This window comes from Gracilinanus agilis, chromosome 5 (genome assembly GCF_016433145.1).
Source record: "Gracilinanus agilis isolate LMUSP501 chromosome 5, AgileGrace, whole genome shotgun sequence".
In the NCBI taxonomy this organism is placed as follows: Eukaryota; Metazoa; Chordata; class Mammalia; order Didelphimorphia; family Didelphidae; genus Gracilinanus; species Gracilinanus agilis.
In genome coordinates, this window is record NC_058134.1 from 226165497 (window position 1) to 226178442 (window position 12946).

Below are 12946 nucleotides of genomic sequence, written 5' to 3' on the forward strand. Positions count from 1 at the left end.
AATACGATATTCTGGAAGGTAAAGGAACTAGTTTATAACCCAGAATCACCTACCTACCAAAAGTGAGTATATTCTTTTTGGAGAAAATGGTCATTTAATAAAATAAAAGACTTTCAAGCATTTGTGATGAAAAGATGAGATGTAAAACAGAAAATGTGATGTTCAAATAAATATAAGACTCAAGAGAGGCATAAAAAGGTAAGAAAGAGAAAATTTAAGGAATGCAATAAGGTTAAACTGTTTATATTCCTACAGGAAACATATTTGTAACTAAAAAATTTTATCAATATAAGAGCAGTTAGAAGGAATATACATAGAGAGTGCAGGAGAAAATTGATTAAGATGACATGATATGCAAAAAAAATCATCAAGGGTGAAAAAAGAATATTGCACTGAGAGAAAAAGGGAGGCAGAAGTAGAATGGGGTAAATTATCTCACCTAAAGAAGAACAAAAAAACTATTACAGTGGAGGGGAGAATAAAAGTGATGAGGGGTAATACTTAAACCTTAGTCTCATTGGAATTGGTCAAGAGAGGAAATAACCATACTTATCTGGGAAGATAATCTTCTCTTGTCCTATGGAAAAGGAGGAGGGGAATAAGACATAGTGGGGGAGGGGTAATAGAAGGGAGGGGAAAGTGGAGAATGGATTAAAAGCAAAAGACTTGTGAGGTGGGAACAGAGTGAAAGGAGAGAGAAGGAGCAAGAACAAAAGGGGAAATAAGTGGAAGGGAATACACAGTTCGTAGTTATAACTGTAAATGTAAACAAGATGAACTTGTCCATAAAACAGAAGCAGATAGAGTGGATTAAAAACCAGAAACCTACAATTTGTTCATAAGAAACACATTTGAGGCATGGAGACACAGAATAAAAGTAAGGGGCAGGAGCCAAATTTATTGTGCTTCAAATGAAGAAAAAAAAAGTAACAATCATGATTTTAGGCAAAGCAAAAATAGATCTAATTAAAAGAGATAAGGAAGGAAATTACATCTTTTTTAAAAAAACATTTTTAAAAACATCCTTACCTTCTGTCTTAGAATCAATACTGTGTATTGGTTCCAAGGTAGAAAAGCAGTAAGAGCTAAGAATTGTAGATTAAGTGACTTGCCCAAGGTCACACAGCTAGGGAATATATGCGGCCAGATTTGAACCCAGGATCTCCTGTCTCTAGACCTGGCTCTCAATCTACTGAGCTACCCAGCTGTCCCAAGGAAGTTACATCTTGATAAAAGGTATCGTAGACAATGAAGTAATATTAGCACTAAACATATATACCTCAAATGGTATGGCACTCAGATTTTTAAATGAGAAATTAAATGTGCTTCAGGAGGAAACAGATAGTAAAACTATATTAGAATGGGACCTCAACTTTCTCCTCCCAGATCTAGATAAATCAAATAAAAAAATTAAACAAGAAAGAAGTGAATGAATTTTTAGAAAAGTTAGATTTACTAGATCTCTGGAGAAAATTGAACAAGAATAAAAAATCATTTCCCTTTTAGTAGTGTATAACTCTTACACAAAAACTGACTTAGGGCATGAAAATTTCATAACCAAATAGAGAAAAGCAGAAATAATAATATCCTTTTCAGATCATGATGCAATAAAAATTGTTGGAAAGACAAAAAATTAATTAAAAAAAGGAGTGGGTCAAAGAACAAATTAGAGAAACAATAATTTTATTAAAGAAAATGATAATGAGGAGACAACATATCAAAATTTATGGGATATAGTACAAGGTGTACTGGGGGGGAATTCATATCTCTAAATAGTTACATCAATAAAAAATAGAAGACTATCAATGAATTGGGTATACAACTAAAAAAACTAGAAAAAGAAATTAGAAATACTCAGACTAAATTGGAAATCCTAAAACTCAAAAGAGAAATTAATAAAATTGAAAGTTAGAGAAACATCGAACTAACAAACAAGACCGTGAATTGGTTTTATGAAAAATAAAGTGGATAGAGCATTGATTAGTTTAATTTTAAAAAAGAAAGAAGAAAATCAATTTACCAGTATCAAAAATGAAAAAGATGAGTTCACCATCAATAAGGAGAAAATTTAAGCAATCATTATGAGCTATTTTGCCTAGTTATATGCCAATTAATCTGATAATCTAAGTAAAATGGAAGAATATTTACAAAAAATATAAATTAACCAGATTAACAAAAGAGGAAATAGAATCCTTAAATAATCCCATCTCACAAAAAAATTGAATAAACCATCAATGACCTCCCTAAGAAAAAATCCCCAGGGCCAGATGGATTCACAAATGAATTCTGCCAAATATTTAAAGAACAATTAATCACGATACCAAATAAACAATTTGGCAAAATGGACAATTTAAGGAGTCTACCAAATTCTTTTATTTTTATTTTTATTTTTTTTTAAACCCTTACCTTCTGTCTTGGAGCCAATACTGTGTATTGGCTCCAAGGCAGAAGAGTGGTAAGGGTAGGCAATGGGGGGTCAAGTGACTTGCCCAGGGTCACACAGCTGGGAAGTGTCTGAGGCTAGATTTGAACCTAGGACCTCCCGTCTCTAGGCCTGGCTCTCAATCTACTGAGCCACCCAGCTGCCCCCCAAATTCTTTTTTATGACACAAATATACTGCTGATATCTCAACAAAGGAGAGCAAAAACATAGGAAGAAAATCATAAGCCAAATTCCTTATTGAATATGATGCAAAAATTCTAAATAATATACTAGTCAAGAGACTACAGCAATACATCACAAAGATCATTCATTAAGACTAGTTAGGATTTGTACCAGGAATGCAAGGCTAATTTAATACTAGTAAAACTATCAATATAATTGACCATATCAATAACCAAACTAATAGAAATCACATGATTATCTCAATTGATGCAGAAAAATTTTTGACAAAATGCAAGATCCATTGCTTTTATTTGTTTGTTTTTTAACCTTTCCGTCTTGGAGTCAATGCTGTGTATTGGCACCAAGGCAGAAGAGTGATAAGGGCTAGGCAATGGGGGGGTCATGTGACTTGCCCAGGGTCACACAGCTGGGAAGTATCTGAGGCCAGATTTGAACCTAGGACCTGTCTCTAGTCTCTAGGCCTGGCTCTTAATTCACTGAGCCACCCAGCTGCCGCCCACCCCCACTGCTTTTAAAAACAATAGAAAACAGGAATAAATGGGCCTGTCCTTAAAATGATAATTAGCATCTCTCTAAAATCATCAGCAAGTGTCATCTGCAAAGGGAATAAGAAGCCTTTCCATGAAGATCAGCGGTGAAGCAAAGATGCCCATTATTATCACTCTTATTTACTATTGTACTAGAAATGCTAGCTTTAGCAATAGAAAAAGAAATGGAAGGAATTAAAGTAGGCAGTGAGGGAACTAAACTCTCACTTTTCGCTGATGATATGATGGGATACTTAGAGAATTCTAGAGAATCAACTAAAAAACTAATTGAAATCATTAATAACTTTAGCAAAGTTGCAGGATACAAAATAAACCCATATAAATAATCAGCTTTTTTATATATTACTAATAAAGTCCAGCATCAAGAAACGGGGAAATTCCACTTAAAATAACTCCAGACAATATAAAATACCTGGGAATATTTGCTAAGACAAACACAGGAATTATAGGAACATAATTAGAAAACACTTTTCACACAAAGTCAGATCTAAACAATTGAAGAAATATTTTTTCATTGTAAAAATCATTGGTAGGCTGGGCTAATATAATAAAAATGATAATTCTACTGAAATTAACTTTTCCAGCACTATACCAAACTACAAAAAATCATTTTTCAAAGCCAGAAGAAATAATAACAAAACTCATGTAGAGGAAGAAAAGATCAAGAATATCAAAGGAGTTTTTTTGTAAAATGTGATGATGGAAGATGGCCTAGGAGTACCTGATCTCAACTATATCAAACTATAATATAAAGCAATAATCATCAAAACGGTCTGGTGCTAAGAAATAGAAGGGTGTTATCAATAGAATAGATTAGGCATACAGTATATGAGGGAAAATAACCTTAGTAATCTAGTGTTTGGTAAACCCAAAGATTTCAGCTTCTGGTTTAAGAACTCACTATTTGATAAAAACTGCTGGGAAAACTGAAAAACAGTATGGAAGAAACTAGGTATAAACTAATATTTCACACCCTATTCCAAATTAAGGTCAAAATGGGAATATATTTTAGACATAAAGGGTGATACTATAAGTAAATTAGGAGAACATTGAATAATTTACCTGTCAGATCTATGAAGAAGGGAAAAATTTGTGACCAAATAAGAAAGAGATGTACAACAAATAATTTTGATTACATTAAATTTAAAAAGTTTAAAACTTATATAATCAAGATTAGAAGGGAAATGAACCTATGAACAAAATTTTACAGCAAATTTCTCTGATAAAGATCTGTTTTCTCAAATTTATGGAGAACTAAGTCAACCTATTTCCATGTTATTCATATTTGCTGTAGAGTGATCGTTTAACATCAAAACCCTAATCATATCTGTATTGAACCATGTGATTGATCATATGTTTTTCTTTTGCATTTTTGCTCCTACAGTTCTTTCTCTGGATGTGTTCTTTCTCCTAAGTTTCTCTGGATGTCCTGGGTCATTGCATTGCTGCTAGTAGAAAAGTCCATTACATTCAATTGTTCCATAATGTATCAGTTTCTGTGTACAATGTTCTCCTGGTTCTGCTCCTTTTGCTCTGTATCAATTCCTGGTGGTCATTCCAGTTCACATGGAATTCCTCCAGTTCTTTATTCCTTTCAGCACAATAGTATTCCATTACCAACATATACCATAATTTATTGAGCCACTCCCCAATTGATGGACACCTCCTTATTTCCCAGTTTTTTGCTACCACAAAGAGCACGGCTATAAATATTTTTGTACAAGTCTTTTTCCTTATCTCTCTGGGGTATAAACCCAACAGTGGTATGGCTGGATGAAAGGGAAGGCATTCTTTTAAAACCCTTTGTGCATATAGTTCCAAATTGCCCTCCAGAATGGACCAATTCACAACTCCACCAGCAGTGTATTAATGTCCCAATTTTGCCACATTCCTTCCAACATTTATCATTTTCCTTTGCTGCCATATTGGCCAGTCTGCTAGATGTAAGGTGGTACCTCAGAGTTGTTTCCGTTTGCATTTCTCTAATCAGGAGGGATTTAGAACACTTTTTAATAATGTAGATTTTAAAATTAATATTCAATGCCTCTAAAGTATGATATTTATAAGGGTTTATAAATATTAAATTAGAGAGCTAGAGAACACAGGGAATCTTTTCCACTCACCTCACATGGAAGAGAGAGCCTAGGGCTACAAGGACTGGTTACCACTCAATTCACATGTGAGAGAGAGAGGGAGAGAGAGAGAGAGAGAAGTTTTCCTCAAAAACTTTATACCATCATGCAAAGGACCCATGTAAACAGAAAGGAAAAGGAACTATGAGTAATTCAGAAAGGAAGTTTGGGCAATGTACTGTTTTTTTTAGGAATTCAAGATAATTCTAACTACACATTTCCCCCTGTGATCCTTTGGGAGACCAGTCTCCCCAATGGATCATTCAAACATAACTAAGAACTTTAACTAGAGATATATACAAATATCACAGTTTTTTTAAAAAGGAAAATTGCAATAATTTGGGGATGAGAGGGAAATAAAAGGGAGAAAGAATAAAACTGATGTTAGGTACATTGAAAAAAAGCCAATTAGGGGGCAGTCCCCTTTTTTGGCATAAGAGTGTCCATTCAAAACAAATGCATTCAACCCCCCAAAGTTCAAATTTACCATGTCTCGAAGTTCACTCTGGATCATCTGGTGCAATGGGTATTCTCTGCAGGCATCTTTATGGTGCCTTCTGGATTCTGGGAGGTAGTCTTCTGTTCTAAATTAGGGTCAAATTCAAATCCAAATTCACAGCAATAATATAGTCACCCCTGAGAATAATAATAATACATCCCCCCCTGAGGAAGATACAGGGATACACATAGGGATCATACAGGAATACATGGTCAAGTCATAAGGTATATGAATCAATTATCAAAAAAACCCCCAAACATCGAAGAATCCAAAGAAATAAAAAAATAACCTCTGAGTGAAATATAGAATATAAAAAATGTGAAGAAAAAAAATTCTAGGAAAAAAGGAAAAAATTCACAAATCACAATAGGTTCTTGTAACGATCCATGTCCCGTAAACTTTGCAACAACAATCACTCACTAACCTTGTTTAGCAGCCTGAACTACAGTAAGTTGTCACATCATGAAAGAAATAAAAAAAGAGACTAGATCTTGAAACAAATGGGAAATAGCATTTCCCAGTTCAATCCTTTTCTTCACTTTCAGGGATAATGGAGCCAGAACAATTGATGTTGTGTTATTGATATAGAATGTGGTACAAGGAAGTCCTACATCTTAACATATGTTAAGTGCCTCAACCTCGAGTCTCACACATGATCAAGTCTTTGCACTCTTTTGTGCAGAATGTCATCGATCCCTGTAGGATTGGTTTGGTCTCTTTTACCTTATTGTGCTCATTTGGCACTTCATAGTTCAACTTCTGTGCTCCTTTGTCGTCCACTTCTCCTTGGATTAGACATATTCATTGAGCAAAAGTCTCATACTATTTAAATAACTAGTGGCAGGTTTCCATAGTCCAAAGCTTTTTGGGCATGCATTTATATGCTAGGCAAATGGACTTCTTAGCTTATTCTGTTGCAAAACAGTAAAAAATCTTTTTAATCCTGGTGACATTTGCTTCAAATGTAAAAAAATGAGAGGAAAAAATCAAATACTGTGTGGCACATGTAGGAAGAAAAAACAAAAATATTAATGTGTAGTTTCATAAGCACAGAGGTAAAGTATAGAGGCTAATTTCCAAAAATAAGATTCATTTCCTCTTTAACTTGCCATGATCCACAGTGTGAGTGCAAATGAAGTCGATAAAGCAATGTGAGTGCAAATGAGGTAGATAAAGTAAGAATACATTCAAGAAAATTCAAAAGGAATGACAAAAGGCACAAAATGTTATAAAAGGCACATCAGGTCAATATAGGTCACGAATACAGATATTCTGTTGTAAGGTAGTATATGTATTATTCAAGTACAAGGGTCAACCAAATAAAGTGCAACAAAATAGTGCAAATCCAGCAATAGGGAAGTCTTATCATAATCAAGAGTCAAAGACAATAGTCAAATATAATAAGTACAGGCAATTATAATTAGTATAGAAAATTATTCATTATCAATAGAAGGTACTCGTTTTACATGACTACAATGAATCCATGAGTCCCTTTCTCCAATTTTAATGGCCATTAGTGTAGTCAATAGGACTTGGAATCGTCTGTCATACGCAGGTTCAGTTGACCCAGTACGTTCAAAATTCTTTATGTATACACTATCACCTGATTTGATTGATAGATTTGATTTCATCTTGTGTTCCAACCATTCTGAAGAGCATTTTGGAATTATGCCCAAAGAACTATAAAATTGTGCATGCTCTTTGATCATGTAGGTATGTATCATGAAGACATCATAAAAAAAAGAGAAAGGACCTACTTGTACAAAAATATCTATAGCAGCTCTTTTTGTAGTGGTAAAGAATTGGAAATTGAGGGGATATCTATCAATTAGGGAATGGATGCACAAATTATATGTGATGGTGATGGAATCATTGGGTGTTTGTTCCTTAAAACAATGAGCAGGATGATTTCAGAAAAAGCTAGAAAGACCTGCATGAGCTGATGCAAAGCAAAATAAGCAGAACCAGGAGAGCATTGTAAACAGTAACAACAATATCATATGATGATCAACTGTGAAAGACTCTCAACAATACAATAATCCAGGACAATTATGAAGGACTCTTGACAAAGAATGCTATCCTCCTCCAGAGAAAGAACTGTTGGAATCAGAATAGAGATACAAGGATACTATTTTTGCATATTAGTTTATGTTTTTATTTTGGGATTTTGGTTTCATACCACTATTCTCTTATAACAATGACCAATATGGAAGTATGTTTTGCATAATACATGTGTGATGCAGATCAAATTGCTTGCTGTCTCTGGGAGGGGTGAGGAAATGAAGGGAGGAAAATAATTTGAATCTTGTAATTTCAGAAAATGTATGTTGAAAATTGTTATTACATGTAATTGGGAAAATAAAATCTTTTAAACATCTAAAAAAAAAGAAAAAGGAAAGAAAAATGTCACTTGTCTCAAGAGAAAGGACTGATGGAGTCTGAATGCAGACCAAAACATAACTATATTTCACTTTCTTGATTTTTTAAAAATTTGAGTTCTCTTCCACAAAATGACTAATATGGAAAAATGTCTTACATAATTTCACATGTAAAATATATATTAGATTGCTTGCTGTCTTAGTGAAAGGGGAAGAGAGCTTGGAGGAGGGGGAAATTATCTCAAAATTTAAAAAATGAATGTTAAAAATTGTTTTTACATGTAATTCAGAAAAAAAAAGATTATCTTAAAAAAGGCAAAACGAAGACAACATACCAAAATTTATGGGCTGCAGCCAGAGTAATATTTGGGGGGAAATTTATATCCAGTTATAAATTGGAAATCCCCAAAAGGAGAGAGCAATAAAAATTGAAAGTAAGAAAACTATTGAATTAAATGAAATTAGGAATTGGTTTTTTAAAATAATTGTTGATTTGATTAAAAAAGAGAAAGAAGAAAACCAAATTACCAGTATCAAAAAATAAAAGGAAGAATTCATCACCAATGAAGAGGAAATTAAAACAATTTTAGGTGCTTTTTTTGTCCAATTACATGCATGCAATTATTTTTTTAATCCTTTCCATCATAGAATAAATACTATGTATTGATTCCAAGGCAGAAGAGTGGTAAGGGCTAGGCAATGGGGATTAAGTGACTCTCCCAGGGTCACACAGCTAGGAAGTATCTGAGGTCAAATTTGAACCCAGTATCTCCCATCTTTAGGCTTGATTTTGTGCTTATAATTCCCAAACTTTTTTGGCCTACTGCCCCCTTTCTAGAAAAAATATTACTTAGTACCCCTGGAAATTAATTAAAAAAATTTTAATAGCAATTAATAGGAAAGATAAATTCACCTGTGGCTATCACCGCTTCCCTTGGATCACTGCAGCACCCACTGGGGGGCAGTGGCACCCACTTTGGGAATCACCGATCTAAATGATAAATATTTATAAAAGTATAAATTGAACAGAAGAAGAAACAGAATATTTATATCTTGGGAGAAAATAGAAAAAGACATAAATGAGCTCCATAAGAAAAAAACCTCCAGAACCAGATGAATTCACAAGTGAATTCTACTTCATTTAAAGAACAATTCTAATACTTTATAAACTATTTGGGAAAATAGGCAAAGAAGGAATCTTATCAAATTTATTTTATGGCACAAATATGGTGCTGATACTTAAACCTAGAAGAGTAAAAATAGAGAAAAAAACTATCAATCATATATTATGGTGATAAAGAATTGGATATTTAAGATATGCCCAACATTGGGGAATGACTGAACGAGTTGTGGTATATGTTTGTGATGGAATAAAATTGTACTGTAAGAAATGACAGAAATGGTTTCAGTAAAATCTGGGAAGACTTTTATGAACTAATTTATTATTTTTTTTAAGATTTAAATATTTTATTTTTTTAGAAAAATTTTCCATGGTTACATGATTCATGTTTTTACTTTCCCCTTCACCTCCCCTTCACACTCCCCCCCCCCCCAATATTCAACGCACATTTCCACTGGTTTTAACATGTGTCATCAGTCAAGACTTATTTCCATATTATTGATAGTTGCATTAGTGTGGCCGTTTCAAGTCTACATCCCCAACCAGTTCCACATCAACCCATGTGTTCAAGCAGTTGTTTTTCTTCTGTTTCCACTCCTGCAGTTTTTCCTCTGAATGTGGGTAGTGTTCTTTACCATAAATCCCTCAGAACTGTCCTGGGTGATTGCATTGCTGCTAGTACAGAAGTCCATTACGTTTGATTTTACCACAGTGTATCAGTCTCTGTGTACAATGTTGTGAACTAATTTAAAGTGTAATGACCAGAACCAGGAGAACATTGTACACAGCTATATTGTGTGATGACAACTGTGAATAACAAGTATTCTCAGCAATGCAATGATCCAAGACAATTCCAAAGAATTTATGGTTAAAAATGCTGCCCACTTCCATAGAAACAATTAATAGAGTCTTAACACAGATCAAAGCATGCTTTTTTTTTTTTTTTTTTTTTTTTTAAAACTCTTACCTTCTGTCTTAGAGTCAATACTGTGTATTGGCTCCAAGGCAAAAGAGTGGTAAGGGTAGGCAATGGAGGTCAAGTGACTTGCCCAGGGTCACACAGCTGGGAAGTGTCTGAGGTCAGATTTAAACCTAAGACCTCCTGTCAAAGCATGCTTTTTAAAAAACTTAATTTTCTAATTTTTTTGGTCTGAATTTTCTTTTCATCATAGCCAACATGGAAATATGTTTTGCATCACTGTATACATATATATATATAAATATATATATATATATATAATCTATATCAAATTGTTAACCTCAAGAAGGAGAGAAGGGAAGGAGAGAATTTGAAACTCAGAATTTAAAAAAAGAATGTTAAAAATTGCTTTCATATATAATTACAATCATACATACACATAAACATTAAAATAAAAAGACAAAAAGCAAAGCCACCTTAATAGCTGAATAGAGGATGTATTATCAATGGACCTGTATTAAAGCATATCTCTATAAGGTACAGCAACTCTCTTTGTTGCAGTGAGCACTTTTTGCTATATATATTTAGTCTCCCAACATTCCTTTAATGGTTTACATTGAAAACTGACACATCCTTTGTTTGGAAGTTTAGCCAATTTGGATGTCTAGGAACATCAAGCTGTCTTCCGTTTTGTCCAAGTTTATGTTTAAACTTTCTCTCTGACTTAGTATTTTTTTAAACAAAACTATTTATTTGGACTTTTATTTTCAATAAAATTTTACATCTAGGTCTGCGATGGGCAACTTTTTGAGCTTGGTGTGTCAGAATTCGCCAAAAAACCGAGCATAACTCGGGTGGTATGTCACTTCAAGAAAAACCCCATAATTTCACAATATTTATAGTTTAAATAACAAAAATGTATAATTGTAATATATAACTGTATTTAATAAACCAAAATAGGTACATTAACTTAGGTAGAATTGTCATCTATAGTGCACAGAGTGTCTACACTGCACTACAGCAAATGTTTCATCCTCGGCATGCGGCCCCAGACTTCTCTGTATGTGGTGACATGAGGCTATTGAAAATGGCTGCATGTATCAGTGCTGACACACATGTCATAGGCTTGCCATCACCAATCTAGGTGAACACACTAAATTACCTTATTAGGTTAAGTTACTTTTCATGCTGTTATTTCTCTTAAATTTTTTTAAAATTCTGAATACTCTGCCCACCCCACCACCAAAAAAAAGCATTTTTACACAGGGTAGAATACCAAAAGCATTCTCTACAAAATCACAAATTTCTATTTCATACTGATGGCTTTAAGAAAATAAGCATATAATAACTTTTACTCATTACTTTCATCACTTCTGCTTGTCTTTGATTTTTTCTGAACATCCTTCAGTCCTCTACCATTCATTAAAAACGTGTTTTCATGGGTCTTTTTTAGTCATCACTGTTCATCCTTTCCTTGTGACATTCTTTCTCACTCTCCTCCCCCATCTAGAGAAAGAAGGGAAAAACAATGTAACAAAAAAGCATAAATAAAATGAATCCACACATTAGCCATATCTCTTTACCTTGTGTCTTTGTTCTTTACTGGTCCTCTGTCAGAGGCAGCTAACAGGTTCCATTATAGGTTCTCTGTAGACATGGCTGCTCAGCTTGGTTCTTAAGTCTTTCAAGGTTGTTTTTCTTGACAGCAATGTTGCTGTCCATGTTAAACTATTCTGGCTTTGCTCACTTCACTCTACATCAATTTATAGTGCCCAGGATTCTCTGAAAGCATCTCTTTCATTATGCTTATAGTGCAGTAATATTCTACTATATTCGTATATCACAATTTGTTTCATTTCCTAATTTTCTATGAATTTTTTAGTTAGATTCTAGTTCTTTTCTTTTCCCCTCCTTTTTATTCCACCTTGTAGGACTATATTCAACTTTGTAGGATAAGTTGAATTCTTCCTTGTAAGTCCATTTCTTTTGCCTTTTGGAATATTGAATTCTAAGCTCTTCTCCTGTTTATAGTAAACAATGCCAGATCTTATGTGTTCCTAACTCTGGTTCCTTGGTTCTTGAATTATTCCCATTTGGACACCTTCAGCAATTGTTCTTTTTATGAGGGAATACTGAATTTTGGCTATGACATTCTTGTCCTTTCAGTATTTCTTTAAAAAACTAAGCAGTGAGTTCTATCTTTTTCTTTCCCTTTGGTTCTAATTTAATTTGTAATTTTTTGAAATGTTTTTTTTCAGTCCTTTTAACAAATCCTTGTTTTCAGTGAGGTCACCAACTCTAATTATTTCCAGTGCTTCTGTTTTCCAGGTCAATTGTTTTTGATATTAGATAACTTAGTTTTTCTTACACATATATAATCTTTTAATTTTATTCTAATATTTTTGGTTATTTCATGAAGGAATTAATTTCTGTTTGATTTATTCAAATTTTCAGGGAGTCTGTTACTTGGGTAAAGTTCACAACTTTCTCTTCTAAACTATCCTCTTTTCAATTCTTTTCCTTTATACTAAATATTTCACTTTTTATTGCTTCTTTCTTCCTTCTAGTCCTTTTTGAACTATCAAGTTTTCTTTTGAGTGTTTGCATGAAGTTGTTATGGAGTTACCAGTGCCTTCTTTGGATGAATCTTCAGATATTTGCAAAAAAAATTTTTATACTAGTTTTATTTTTCATCTCTTCAACTTTAGTTCCTCAACTGAGGCT